This window comes from Budorcas taxicolor, chromosome 8 (genome assembly GCF_023091745.1).
Source record: "Budorcas taxicolor isolate Tak-1 chromosome 8, Takin1.1, whole genome shotgun sequence".
In the NCBI taxonomy this organism is placed as follows: Eukaryota; Metazoa; Chordata; class Mammalia; order Artiodactyla; family Bovidae; genus Budorcas; species Budorcas taxicolor.
In genome coordinates, this window is record NC_068917.1 from 6,562,139 (window position 1) to 6,578,138 (window position 16,000).

Here is a 16,000-nt window from a genome sequence, read left to right on the forward strand (position 1 = left end):
AACCAACATCCCTCAGTTATGCCTTCATTTTCTTAGGTTTCACTTCAGATAGTGCCTTTTTCTGTACTTGGGTAATATGAAAGTACATTTATGCTCCCATATTTACTAAGCATATCCTGTACTTTGAGGACTGTCAGTTGGGGGTGCTATATTAATTTCCACCAATTAGATTCTTTTTTGAACACAGAGAAGTTCTCAGGGTTAGGTGAACATTCTTGAATTAAAATTGTAAAAGAATAGTCTAAAGAGTGAAACTTTACAAATAAGAGAATCTGTTCATATTAGGAATGTTGTGCTGTGCTAAGTCATTTAGTCAGGTCTGCCTCTTTGTGACTGTTTGGACTATAGCCCATGAGGCTCCTCCATCCATTTCCAGGGGCGAATACTGGAGTGGGCCATCATGCCCTCTTCTAAGGGGTCTTCCAAACCCGGGGATCCAACTTGAGTCTCTTAAGTCTCCTGCATTGACACGTGGGTCCTTTATCATTAGTTCCACCTGTGTAGCCCCATATTATGGATATCTACAGTCAAAGAAAGTATTAGAGTCATAGGATAAAAATTCTGTCACACTGAGAAGATGTTAGCAAGACAATGATGCCAGGTGCCCAGTGCAATTTGAGGAATTTTTTTCAGAAAAGAACACACTCTTATAGAATAATTGGAGGACAGAAGGGACAAAGTAAATTTATTTTACAGTTTTTTTTCTTTTCACTTGTTATGTATCATTGAAAGTTTAAATGTATCTTTACACAGTAAAATCTATGAAGGATAATTCAATATATGTAGTGGAGTTATAAAATATTTTAAAATATTAACAGTTCAGAGAACTCATTTAAACAACAGGATACATGAAATAGTAAATAACATAAAGAAACAGCATTGTTTGAAACGTGATGAAATGTTTTATTAGTTTAAAATTTAATTCCATTTAAATTAAATATCCTTTTTATTTCTTTGTCCCACCCCACCACCCTTTGGCATCTGAAAAATCCCTCTGTGATTGGATTACAAAGTTCAAGGAAGTCCAGGAAAGGAGCATTAAAAAGTAGCTAAGTAAAAGGCTGTTGAATTTTTGAAAAGTTGCAAGATACATGAAACAAAAATAGCTAGTCAAATACTCTTTAAAACTATTAAGATCATAAAACATGAGGAAAGGTTGAGGATCTGGTATTCTTTGATTTATTTCCAATTTTGAAATAATCATTCTTTCAATAAACCTATCACAAGCTGTCCTTTTTTTATGGGGCTGTATTTGATTTACTAATGTTTTGTTCAGAATGTTTGCGTTTGCAGTCATAAGTATATTTGTATGTCACTTTTTTTTAATATCTACATATAATATTGTGTATCTAAATACAGGTTCTCCTCCTACCTGTATTGACATGTTGCTTGGCTTCAGAAAATGAATGGGAAGCTATTTCCTTCTTGTTTCTGAAAGGACGTTGTACACTGTTAATATTACTTCTTCCACAATATTACAGAGAACTCACCTGTGAAAATGGTAGAGTTTTGTATATGAAGAGTTTTTAACTGTTATTTCAATCTCTTGGGAAATATAAGGCTATTTCTAAGGCTACGTCTCTTCTATTAATATATCCTTTGGAGTTAGCTTTGAAAAATTGTATTTTTCAGGAATTTTTTATATGATCTTATTTGTCCCATTTAATTGCAAAATAGCTCTTCACCAACCTGGACACTCTCTGAACCCCATGTGTGTGTGTGTGTGTTCAGTCACTCAGTCGTGTCTGATTCTGTGACTCCACAGACTGCAGCACGCCAGGCCTCCCTTTCCATCACCAACTCCTGGAGTTTACTCAGACTCATGGCCATTGAGTGGGTGATGCCATCTCATCCTCTGTCATCTCCTTCTCCTCATGCCTTCAATCCCTCCCAGCATCAGGGTCTTTTCAAATGAGTCAGCTCTTCATACCAGGTGGCTAAAGTATTGGAGTTTCAGCTTCAACATCAGTTCTTCCAATGAATATTCACAACTGATTTCCTTTAGGATGGACTGGTTGGATCTCCTTGCAGTCCAGGGGACTCTCAAGAGTCTTCTCCAACACCACAGGTCAAAAGCATAAATTCTTCAGTGGTCAGCTTTCTTTATAGTCCAAATCTCACATCCATACATGACTACTGGAAAAACCATAACTTTGACTAGATGGACCTTTTTTGGCAAAGCAATGTCTCTGCTTTTTAATATGCTGTCTAGGTTGGTCATAATTTTCCTTCCAAGGAGTAAGCACCTTTCAATTTCCTGGCTGAAGTCACCATCTGCAGTGATTTTGGAGCCCTCAGAAATAAAGTCTCTCACTGTTTCCACTGTTTCCCCATCTAGTTGTCATGAGGTGATGGGACCAGATGCCATTAACTCAGTTTCCTGGATTTTGAGTTTTAAGCCAACTTTTCCACTAACCTCTTTCACTTTCATCAAGAGGCTCTTTACTTCTTCATTTTCTGTCATAAGGTTGGTGTCACTGCATATCTGAGGTTATTGATATTTCTCCCAGCAATCTTGATTTCAGCTTGTGCTTCATCCAGCCCAACATATTTCATAATGTACTCTGTATATAAGTTTAATAAATAGGGTGACAATATACAGCTTTAAAATACTCCTTTTCCTACTTGGAAGCAGTGTGTTGTTCCACGTCCAGTTCTCACTGTTGCTTCTTGACCTGCATACAGATTTCTCAGGTTAGGTGTCTGGTATTCCCATTTCTTTATTAATTTTCCACAGTTTGTTGTGATCCACACAGTCAAAGGCTTTGGCATGGTCAGCAAAGCAGAAGTAGATTTTTTTTTTCTGGAATTCTCTTGCTTTTTCACTGATCCAGTGGATACTGGCAATTTGATCTCTGGTCCCTCTGCCTTTTCTAAATCCAGCTTGAACAACTTGATGTTCATGGTTCACAAACTGATGAAGCCTGGCTTGGAGAATTTTAAGCATTACTTAATTAGCATGTGAGATGAGTGGAGTTGTGTGGTAGTCTGAGCATTGTTTGGCATTGCCTTTTTCAGGATTGGAATGAAAACTGACCTTTTCCAATCCTGTGGCCACTGCTGAGTTTTCCAAATTTGCTGACATATTGAGTGCACCACTTTCACAGCATCATCTTTTAGGATTTGTAATAGCTCAACTGGAATTCCATCACCTCCACTAGCTTTGTTCATAGTGATGCTTCCTAAGGACCACTTGACTTTGCACTCCAGAATGTCTGGCTCTAGGTGAGTGATCACACCATCATAATTATTTGGTCTTGAAGATCTTTTTTGTATAGTTCTTCTATGTATTCTTGCCACCTCTTCTTAGTATCTTCTGCTTCTGTTAGATCCATACCATTTCTGTCCTGTATCAAGTCCATCTTTGCATGAAATGTTCCCTTGGTATCTCTAATTTTCGTGAAAAGATCTCTAGTCTTTCCCACTCTGTTGTTTTCCTCTATTTCTTTGCATTGATCACTGAGGAAGGCTTTCTTATCTCTCCTTGCTATTCTTTGGAACTCTGCATTCAAATGGGTATATCTTTCCTTTTCTCCTTTGTCTTTCACTTCTCTCTCTCTCTCTTTTTTTTTTTTTAATTTATTCTCTTTCTTAAGTGTTTCATCCGTGGCCATATGTAACATCTTTTAGTTGGCTCCTGTGCCCTTTGACATTTCCTCATAATTTTTAAAAGCACTTCCTTACTTTTTTTTTTGCATTGCAGGCACTACTGGCTCATTTTGTATATTGCCTGTCTCAGTCCTGAAGTCGGTCATTTCTCCAATAAACCCTAAGTTTTTGTTGTTTACTTTGTTTTGCCTTTATTGGAAAAAAGTGTTAGACTTGGAGATCTTGGTACCAGATGTGTTAGTTCCTGCTGCACTGTCATTTGTCTACATCATGTTACAATAAGGAAGTATGTGTGCACATCTATACCTATGCATGTACACATGTCTCTAAGTATGTCTGGATGTAACTATTTGTATCTATATAGTGCTACCTGTTGCAGAAGGAAATGGCGACCCACTCCAGCATTCTTGCCTGGAAAATCCCATGAGTAGGGGAGCCTGACAGGCTGCAATCCATGGGGTCACGGAGAGTCAGACACGACTGAGCCACTTCACTTTCACTTTTCACTTTCATGGATTGGAGAAGGAAATGGCAACCCACTCCAGTGTTCCTGCCTGGAGAATCCCAACGATGGTGGAGCCTGGTGGGCTCCCGTCTATGGGGTCGCTAAGAGTCGGACATGACTGAAGTGACTTAGCAGCAGCAGCAGCAGCAGTGCTACATGTGAGTTTATTCTAATGGCTATAACTTTGATCTCTAGTCTATTATATGGATCATTCTAACTGCCTTATCTTGCTTATTTATAAATTCACACCCCACCATTGAAAAAACATGATTCCCACCATCCATTATATATATTTACTTAATTTTAAAAATTTCACTGTATATGTATATCAGTATTAGAATTGTTAGCTTATGGTTTTCCAGTGGTCATGAATGGATGTGAGAGTTGGACTGTGCAGAAAGCTGAGCACCAAAGAATTGATGCTTTTGAACTGTGGTGTTAGAGAAGACTCTTGAGAGTCCCTTGCACTGCAAGGAGATCCAACCAGTCTATTCTAAAGGAGATCAGTTCTGGGTGTTCTTTGGAAGGAATGATGCTAAAGCTGAAACTCCAGTATTTTGGCCACCTCATGCAAAGAGTCGACTCATTGGAAAATACTCTGCTGGGAGGGATTGGGGGCAGGAGGAGAAGGGGAAGACAGAGAATGACATGGCTGGATGGCATCACTGCCTCGATGAACATGAGTTTGGGTGAACTCCGGGAGTTGGTGATGGACAGGGAGGCCTGGCATGCTGCAATTCATGGAGTTGCATAGAGTCGGACACGACTGAGCGACTGAATTGAACTGAACTGAACTGAACTGAAACACAAAACGGGGGCTTACTTGATAGGTCAGTTGGTAAAGAATCTTCCTGCAATGGAAGAGACCCCAGTTCGATTCCTGGATCAGGAAGATCTGCTGGAGAAGGGATAGGCTACCCACTCTATTATTCTTGAGTTCCCCTTGTGGCTCAGCTCATAAATAGTCCACCTGCAATGTAGACCTGGGTTCAATCCCTGGGTTGGGAGGATCCCCTGGAGAGGGAAAGGCTACCCATTCCAGTGTTCTGGCCTGGAGAATTCCATAGACTGTGTAGTCCATGGGGGTCTCAAAGAGTCAGAAACGACTAAGAGACTTTCACTTCACCACAAAACAGATTCCATATATATGTATTAATATATGCTATCTGTTTTTCCCTTTGTGACTTACTTGACACTATGTAACAGACTCTGGGTCCATCCACATCTCTGCAAATGACCCAATTCCATTCCTTTTTATAGCTGAGTAATATTCCATTGTATATATGTACCGCATCTTCTTTATCCATTCCTCTGCTGATGGACATTTAGGTTGCTCTCTTTTTCTACTGCATTCTCTAGTTTAACTGAGCATTTTATATGCTTCCATTTTATATTCTCCCTAGTATGTCAGGTGTGCATTTCTTGTTTTATTTTGTTGTGTTTTAGCATTTACCTTAGAGTTTATAATAATGCATATTGAAGTAATATATATCTATCTCAAATAACTCTGTTCCACCCCTTCTGTGGTGCAGTTTCCTTATAACAGAGTTAAACATATTGCCATTTGTTAAACTGATTAAGAATAGAAAGAAATACTTTACTATATCCATTGTTCTCCATTTCCTTATGTAGATGCCTGCTTCTGTCATATATGTATATATTCCTTAGTGAATAACTTCTTTAAACAATTTGTATACAGCAGGTCTTATGATGAATTCCCTCATATTTAGATTTTCTGATTAAAATGATTGCTATTTTTGAAAAATAATTCCATCTGCTATAGAATTACACATCAGTGTTTTAAATTTCAGTATTTTAAATATTTAATTCAGTTGTCTTCTTCCTTTCATGCTTTCCAATAAGAAGTCTGCCATGTGATTCATATCTTTGCTCTTTTAAAATTAAAGTAAGTTTTTCCTTTGGCCTCCTTTATGTATTTATTTGTGTTAGGTTTTCTACAGTTTTAATATGGCATGCCTCAGGGTAGCTTTGGTGGTGTTATTTATTCTGTTGTCCTCTGAACTTTCTGGGGTTGTGGTTGGCGGTCTTCTTAATGTGGGAACTTCTTGACCATTAGTGATTTAAATATTTCTTCTATTAATTTCTCTTTTACTCTTTCTGATATTACACTTATGTATGCTTCTTGAAATTGCAGTGAAAATCATCAGTTTGTTTGCAGAGAGTTACTTCTTGGACTCTATTGCATGCATGTCAATTTTAGCACATTATTGACTGGAGGTGTATTAACACCATATGCATTAGTTACTGCAAAAATCGCTCAGTCAATAGTGTGTTAAATGTGAGTTAATTGCTGTAGAGATTTTTTATAAATGAAGATTTTTCTATATAAGCACCCCGTAGTATATCATATGCTTTGAACCTGTGGTTTTGGGGTATATTGTGGGTTTATTTTTCAGAAATGACAGTTGAGAAAGAAAACTTTAACAGACAAATCAATAAAATGAGATAAAATTAAACAAAGAGATACTGAACATTTTAAACTTTGTCAGTTGTTTATAGATACATGGAATATCAAGCACCCCTCCTATGATATGCAATATTGTAGAGCCAGTTGTCAACCTCTGAAACTCTGTCTAGCAATTATGAGATGTCATCCTAAAAAGGATTTCTTGGGTTTGATTCCTGAGTGGGGAAGATCCCCTGGAGAAGGAAATGGCAACCCACTCCAGTATTCTTGCCTGGAAAATCCCAAGGACAGAAGAGGAGCCTGGCAGGCCACAAGAGCGGGATCCATTGGGTTACAAGAGTCGGACACAACTTAGCAGATGATGTTGTCTCATTCCTATTAAACGTTTTTAAAAATACCATCCAATTTTAAATATATGTACATCTTTTCTGTACAAAGCATGTGTGTAGTGTTAGTCATTCAGTCATGCCCAACTCTTTGCAACCACATTGACTGTATCCTGTCAGGCTCCTCTGTCCATGGAATTCTCTGGGCGAGAATAGTAGAGTGGATTGCCATTTCCTTCTCCAGGGGATCATCCTGACCCAGGGATTGAACCTAGGTCTTCTGCATTGCAGGCAGATTCTTTACCATCTGAGCCACCAGGGAAGCTCACAAAGTGTGTGTAACCCTGTTCATAGAATTGTAGCTGATTTATGAATGATTACTTAGAAATAGTAGGTTTATTTTTCTTCATTTGAAACAATCAGAACATGAATATAACTGTGGGGTGCATGTTGATTTTTTGTTTAAGATTCTGCTTTTGAACTTGTTATAATATTCTTTATGCATGGAAATTGCTGGTATGATCATTGTATCATTTTTAAAGGTTTTTCTTAGATTTGAAGCTACAGCTGTTGTTGGTAGAACCTGACAGTCTGAAATTCTATTTTTTCTTCCTTACAATCAGACTATAGCCGTAGAGCAGAAATACCCAGTTTATCATTGGTTGTAGTGACCAGAAATGTGCAGCTCATGTTCTGATTTCCCCACAGGACCACACGATTGGAAACTGTGTTTTGGGATGGCCTTTTTATTTCCTTACACGTAATACTTATGCTAGACCTGCTTCAGCTCACCGTTCAAATTCTGCTTCTTGATCCTCAGCCCAGTGGCTGAAGCTTTGCTTTGTTATGTTTAAGCCATGGGGACCATCATATTTCAGTCCTGCATGTGGTCATCCCAGCCCCACCCCCACCCCACTCTGGGGTCAAAGGGGGCAGTTAACTTGATTCAGAGAGACGACAACATGGCTATTAAATTTTCTTTTCATTAAAAAGAAACTGTTCTATTTCCAAGAACAAGAGAAACTCTAAACAAGGAGACTAACAAAAGAGTGCCTGCTATACTGGACGCTACCCTAGTGAACTGCTATAATTTGAAGGGAAAGCCATCGAGTTACAGCACAAGGAGACACAGCAGAAAATAATGGCATCAAGGGATGCTTTGGATCAGTGATAAACAGAAAGAGCTGAGCACAGATGATTTATCCTTCAAAGGGAAGTGTCTGTGTGTGTGAGAGAGAGACAGAGAGAGGGAAACAGAGAAGGAGAGAGGCAGGGAGAGAGACAGAGAGAAACAGATTGATAGAGAGAGAGAAGCAGAGATCCAAACACTACAAAAAATTGTGCAATGAGCATTCCCACTCCTGGGCATACACCCAGAGAAAACCATTAATGAAAAAGATACATTCACCCCATGTTCACAACAGCACGGTTTACAATAACCAAGAATGGAAACAACCTAAATATCCATCAACAGAGCACTGGACAAAGGAGATATGGTACATATATACAATGGAATATATACTCAGCCATGCTGCTGCTAAGTCGCTTCAGTCGTGTCTAACTCTGTGCGACCCCATAGATGGCAGCCCACCAGGCTCCCCCGTCCCTGGGATTCTCTAGGCAAGAATACTGGAGTGGGTTGCCATTTCCTTCTCCAATGCATGAAAGTGAAAAGTCAAAGTGAAGTCGCTCAGTCATGTCTGACTCTTCGCGACCCCATGGACTGCAGCCTACCAGGCTCCTCCATCCATGGGATTTTCCAGGCAAGAGTACTCGAGTGGGGTGCCTTCTACTCAACCATAAAAGGGATCAAAATTGTGTCATATGTAGAGGTGTGGATGGACACAGAGGCCATCATACAAAACAAATATCATATAAACACATGTATGTGGAACCTGCAAAAAGCTAGTACAAATAATGGTATTTTACAAAGCAGAAATAAAGACAGAGACCTAGAGAACAAATGTATGGATACCAAGGGGAGAGGGGGTGTGGGATTAACTGGGAGATTGGGATTGACCTGTATATACTATTGATACTACATATAAAAAAGACAACTAATGAGAACCTATTGTTTAGCTCTGGAGAAGGAAATGGCAACCCACTCCAGTACTCTTGCCTGGAAAATCCTACGGACAGAGGAGCCTGGCAGGCTACAGTCCATGAGGTCTCAAGAGTCAGACACGACTTAGTGACTAAACCACCACTGTATATCTCAGGAAACACAGTGCTCTGTGGTGACTTAAATGAAAAGGGAATACAGAAAAGAGGGGATATTTGTATATGTATAGCTGATTCACTTTGTTGTACAGTAGAAACTTCCCCAGTGGCTCAGTAGTAAAAGAATCTACTTGCTATGCAGGAGATGACGGAGTCCGTCCCTAGGTCAAGATATCCTGGAGTAGGAAATGTCAACCCACACCAGTATGCTTGCTGGGAAAATTCCATGGACAGAGGAGCTTTGCAGGCTATTATTCATGGGTCTACAAAGAATCAGACATGACTGAAGCAAATGAGCATGCATGCACAGCAGAAAATAACACAGCATTGTTAAGAAAATATACTTAATAAAACTTTTTTTTTAATAAAGAAAATAAAAATAAAAGGAGCTCATCTGTGGATATTTTTTTAAAAAGCCATGCTATAGAGTAAGGTCTAAGTTCAGGAAATCATAGTTTGAGAGAACCAAGAATACCATTTAGAAAAGTTAATCTGGAATTTTTCCTGCTTTGAGGCTTTTGGATACGTTATTGTCAAGAGAACAAGGGAATAAGGCTACAGGAGAGGTAATTCAGTTAAGTTCAGTTCAGTCGCTCAGTCGTGTCCAACTCTTTGTGACCCCATGAATCACAGCACGCCAGGCCTCCCTGTCCATCACCAACTCCCAGCGTTCACTCAGATTCATGTCCATCGAGTTAGTGATGCCATCTAGCCATCTCATCCTCTGTCATCCCCTTCTTCTCCTGTCCCCAATTCCTCCCAGCATCAAAGTCTTTTCCAATGAGTCAACTGTTTGCATGAGGTGGCCAAAGTACTGGAGTTTCAGCTTTAGCATCATTCCTTCCAAAGAAATCCCAAGGCTGATCTCCTTCAGAATGGACTGGTTGGGTCTCCTTGCAGTCCAAGGGACTCTCAAGAGTCTTCTCCAACATCACAGTTCAAAAGTATGAATTGTTTGTCGCTCAGCCTTCTTCACAGTCCAACTCTCACATCCATACATGACCACAGGAAAAACCATAGCCTTGACTAGACCTGCCATATGCCACTAGTGTCACCTGGGAAGCATAATATAATATATAAATATTAATTATTTGGTATATTAATTATTATGGGTGTCCCACGAGGCTCAGTGGTAAAGAATTTGCCTGTCAATACAGGAGATACAGATTTAGTCCCTAGGTGGGGAAGATCCCTGGACAAGGAGGTGGTGACTCACTCCAGTATTCTTGCCTAGAGAATTCCATGGACAGAGGAGCCTGGTGGGCTGCAGTCTATGGGATCACAAAAATGGCAGACATGATTTGGTGACTAAACAACATTATTAGTTATTATAGGAAAACAAAATATCTTGCTCATATATTATCTGTAAGAATGAATGATTGGAATTTTTTTTTTAAATTTCAGCCTGATGTAGTTCAAATATTTCAAATAATCATCATTCTAAAATTCAAGTATAGATTTTCTCAAAAATCTCCTTTACATGTTTTGCCTTTCCTCCTAGTTTGTCCCCTCTGTGTGTCTCATGGGCTACTTTTAAGCTAAAAGGAAATTCATTATGATGTTTTAAAATTCTTATGTTTTATATTAATAGCCTATCTTACCCAGATGTAAACTTTAAGAAATAAAGTAATTTAATTAATAACTACTGAACTTGAATAATATTACTTCAGTGGTTCACAGAAACCACAGAACTATCTATAGCATGAAATATTGAAATACTTATAATCATTTTAAAAGTGATGAATTTCTTATTGATTACAGTAATGGATTGAGTTGAGGACATTTTCTTTGTACTCTAAGAAATTCAACATATAATGAAGTATAATACTGAGGAAAAGTCATGGAGAGAAACAATTTCTCATTGCAGAATTTCAGGCTGTATTATTATAATCATATGAAATACCGAAAAAGCCCTTCTTCCAGTAATATGATGGTTAATCAATTTCTGGTAACAGGATGGATTAATACTAGCTGCTCCCACTTTTTTTCTCACTTGGATCTGGCTGAACCAAGTGAGTTTTAAGCACTTTGGTTTTAAGCACTCAGGATTCATTTTCTCTAATTTAAAAAGTGATCTGAGTATATTGGTTTGCCCTTCTCATTCGTAGAGTACATCTGTGGTCTGCTTAGAAGACGGCCTGCCAACAAAGTTCCAGGATTAATCTTTATACCCCAGAGCACTGGGCCTTTCTTTAGCTCAGATGATCTATTGAATTGCTATATGCGGTATTACATTTTAATGAAAACCTTGGATTGGGCATGTGAATGCCTCTAATTTCTGTCTGGGACTTGAAGGAAAGCTTATGAGCAGAGCTGGAGTGTAAACTTACAACCGCAATTTCCTGCTTCCAGCCCCCATGTCCCTTAGTTATACTTAGTTCTCTGAGAGGCCACCTTGGAAGTAGCTGCCTGCATCTTCCAGCCTCCCATGCCTTCACCATCCCCCTTTCCTTTCCTATTTGGAGACACAGGAAAAACTCAGATAGGCTTAAGTAGTGTCCATAATCTGATAGCAACATTGATGTATGAAATAAATAAAACTTATCTTGGGGCTTCCCAGGTAACACAGTTTTAAAGAACCCACTTGCCAATGCAGGAGATATGGGTTTGATACCTGGGTGGGGAAGAATCCCTGCAGAAGAAATGGCAACCCACACCAGTATTCTTGCCTGGAAAATCCCATGGAGAAGGCTGGCAAGCTACAGTCCATGGGGTTGCAAAGAGTCGGACACAACTGAGCAACTAACATTTCACTTTCACTTTCTTCGAGTCTTTATGAATAATGGACTAAACTAATAAATTAGGTATCAATGAGATGAGTAGTAGAGTTTAAAGTATCAATCATTAAAGGACATTTGTGTTTTTATGTCACCAAGTTTCTTGAATGTTAATGTAATCCTTGTGTATATTTTGTTTAATTTTAAACTTTTCATATTGTATGGAGGTATAGCTGATCAACAGTGCTGTGATAGTTTCAGATGAACGACTAAGGAACTCAGCCATATGCATTCATTTTCCCCCACACTCCCCTCCTATCAAGTCTGCCACATAGTACTGAACAGAATTCCATGGGCAATAGCAATCTCTGTATTTTTTATTCTATATGTTTATATGTGTTAAATGTGTATCTCCTTAAAAGCAGAGTTGATATAGCATATCATGTTTTACACCAAGTGAAACAAAAGGTTCTGAAACTCTGTCCTGTTGGGCTTTGTCCTGTTTTGGTAGGCATCTATTTTCACTACTTTAGAATCTTCTCTCTGTCTCTCTGTGCTATGCGGTGAAATTGGCACTTAACTTTTGTCCCTCCTTCTGATGGAATTAGATGTTAGAGCCATTTTTCTATTTTTACGCAGTTAAGTATGTCTTTGGGAAACACTTTAATGTGTAGTCTTTACTCAGCAAACTGTGTAGCCATTGCTCTCTGCATCTTGCCCTTTGAGTCAGAAGAATCCTTTTTGAATCTTCTGCACATTAAGGTTGTCTTCTTCCCTGGAGCTCCTCCCACCTCACAATCTCCTGCTGCTACTGTTTCTTGCCTCCACTGAAGAAGAGGAGGTGCAAAGAGCACAGCATGTCCTGATTTTGCTCTCGAGGCACAAACAGCTGTTGAGCAGGGCACCCCATGCCCACCATGGAAGGCTCACTCTATGGTGGATTTGCTTATAATACGTTCTTCTCTTCGGGACCCTGAGGGATCCAGGTTCATCATTTTCTTATGTGCTATCAAGTCCTTTACTAGAGAATGTTGATTATGGAGTTTGTACAAATATTTTGCCAGTGTGGGGAATTGTATTTCTACTAACATCTCTGCTTCTAAACTGCCATAAGCTTTGTTATTACTCCAACAGCTTTGCTACAAGAAGCTGTAGGGCTTTCATTTTGAAGTTAATCTTATTTTAGCCTCAGATGCTCTCAATTAGCTGCTGTCTTTGTTTCATGAGAAATTGCCTTTGATTAGAAGATTTCTTTGTTTACATGATTGCTCAGACCATATTGTGACAGAACAACTAATTTGCTATCCAACTGCTTCTCTCTTAGTTTAGAGATAGATAGAGTATTACAGGGAATTTTTCCCATGGGTAAGTAATTGCAAAGTAAAATACATCAAACAGTTTATAAGATAGAAGTTTTTATTGTCTACAACTCTTACCTTATACTTTTATTTGAGTTTAAATTAAGTAACTACTTCTTAAAACACACACACACACACACACACACACACACACACACACACACATACAGCTATTTTTTACAATGTATTATAGTGGCTCAGATGGTAAATTTGCCCTCAAAGCAGGAGACCTAGGTTTCATCCCTAGATTGGAAAGATCCCTGGGAGGAGGGAATGGCTACCCACTCCAATATTTTGGCCTGGAGAATTTCATGGACAGAGGCTACAGTCCATGGGATCTCAAAGAGTCACACACCACTTAGCAAATAACACTTTCACTTTCATGAGTATATCATTGAGCACTTTAAGGTAAACTATGTTCTGTTATAATGTTTGGGTATTATAAGAAATAACCTACTATATTCAAGCTATCTTTTCAGCAGCCACTGAAATAGACTGTCCATCAATAATCTTATTTTCTCCTTGAAGATTTTCATGAGCCAAAAGCAATGATCAGAATATAATTTTAAAAATCACAAAATCATAGTTACTGGCATTCAAATTTATCAAATTTATATTAATTTAGATGGTTTACATGAAATCCATTCTAACCAATGTAAAAAAAAATAAAAATAAAATTCCATAAGGGGGAAAAAAAGGGTAGATCAGGCTAAAATATTTATTATTTACCAATGTTTGAGCAAGTGAAAATATAAGAACAGTTAATTATTTCCAGATTACATTTTTTTTCTTATTAAGTTATAGTTAATCTACAATGTGTGTTAGTTGCTGGCATACAACAAAGTGATATATATATATGTGTGTGTGTATCCATATACTGTTTTTCAAATTCTTTTCCCTTGTGGGTTATTATAAGATATTGACTACAGTTTCCTATGCTACACAGTAGGTACTTGTTTACCTATTTTATATATAGCAGTGTGTACTTTTTAGTCCCAAACTCGTAATTTCTCTTTCCCCTGCCTCTGCCAGCTATCCAGTTTGGTAACCATAAGTATGTTTTCTATGTCTGTGAGTATGTTTCTGTTTCATAAATTCACTTGTGTCATATTTTAGACATCACATATAAATTATCTTACATGATATTTGTCTTTACCTGACTTACTGCACTTAATATGATAATCTCTAGGTCTATCCATGTGGCTGCTATGGCATTGTTTTATTCTCTTTTATGGTTGGGTAGTATTTCATTGTATACTACTACTACTACTAAGCCACTTCAGTCGTGTCCAACTCTGTGCGACCCCATAGATGGCAGCCCACCAGGCTCCCTCGTCCCTGGGACTCTCCAGGCAAGAACACTGGAGTGGGTTGCCATTTCCTTCTCCAAGTATTTCATTGTATAATATGTATGTATATATACACCACATCTTTTTAATTCATTCATCTGTCCTGGGACATTTATGTCTCTTCCAGGTTTTGTCTTTTGTAAACAGTGCTTCAATCAACATAGGGTCTCATGTATCTTTTTAAATTATAGTTTTCTCTGGGTATATGACCAATAGTGGGATTCCTGGATCATATGGTAACTCTATTTTAGGTTTTTGAAGGAATATCCATACTGTTGTCTATAGTAGCTGTACCAATTAACATTCCCATCAACAGTGTAAGAGAGTTCCCTTTTTTCCCCACATCTTTTTCAGCATTTGCTATTTATGGACTTTTTAATGGTGGTCATAATGTCTGGTGTGAAGTGGTACCTATTTGTAGTTTTATTATCTCTAATAATTAGTGATATTGAGCATCTTTTCATGTGGTTATTGACCATTTTTGCTCCCAGTGACACTGAGCCAGAAGGGTGAGAGAAATAATTGAGAATAACAGTTTGTAGAACAATAGTTGAGGAAAATATAAGAGAGTGCTATAGATTTCCACTGAAACATAAAATTCTATATTCACCCTCCTTTTGATTAAAAATAGCCAATTAAGGTAACTCTTGTTTGAAAATAAATCTGATCTCATTAGTTTTGGCCTCTATTTACTTAAGTGCAGCACTAGTGGTAATTGACCATGCAGGTTTCAACATAAACGTAGGGAAAGTTAAGTATCTCTTATTTGACAACTCTTTTCATGAAATTTAAAATATCAAATAAACCTAATTAATGTTAACATTGTAAAGAGAGATTTACAAGGTGAAAGAACAAATCCTTTAAAGTTTTCAAGGAGCTCTCTGGTAAATTTCAGTTTGAGGACAAGAAGATTCTATTTGGGATTTGACTTGGGGAAGGGAAAGGCAGAATTGTCAAAAATATAAAAATCTTTGAACACTTGATTAGGGAGATCTGCAGATTCAGTTCAGTTCAGTCACTCAGTAGTGTCTTACTCTTTGTGACCCAATGGACCACAGCACGCCAGGCCTCCTTGTCCATCACCAACTACAAGATCTTGCTCAAACTCATTTCCATCAAGTCAGTGATGCCATCCAAACTCTGTCATCCCCTTCTGTTGTCCCCTTCTCCTCCCACCTTCAATCTTTCCCAGCATCAGGGTGTTTTCCAATAAGTCACTTCGTCACATCAGGTAGCCAAAGTATTGGAGTTTCAGCTTCAACACCAGTCCTTCCAAAGAATATTCAGTGCTGATTTCCTCTAGGATGGACTCGTTGGATCTCCTCGCAGTCCAAGGGACCCTCAAGAGTCTTCTCCAACACCACAGTTACAGATTACAGAGCAACAATACTTAGGTTTTCTGAAATAATCAAGAACATGATAGAGGTCAACAGAAAGCAAAGGAAACTATTCTGATAAAACACAGAATCATCGTTTCCTAGGTAGATT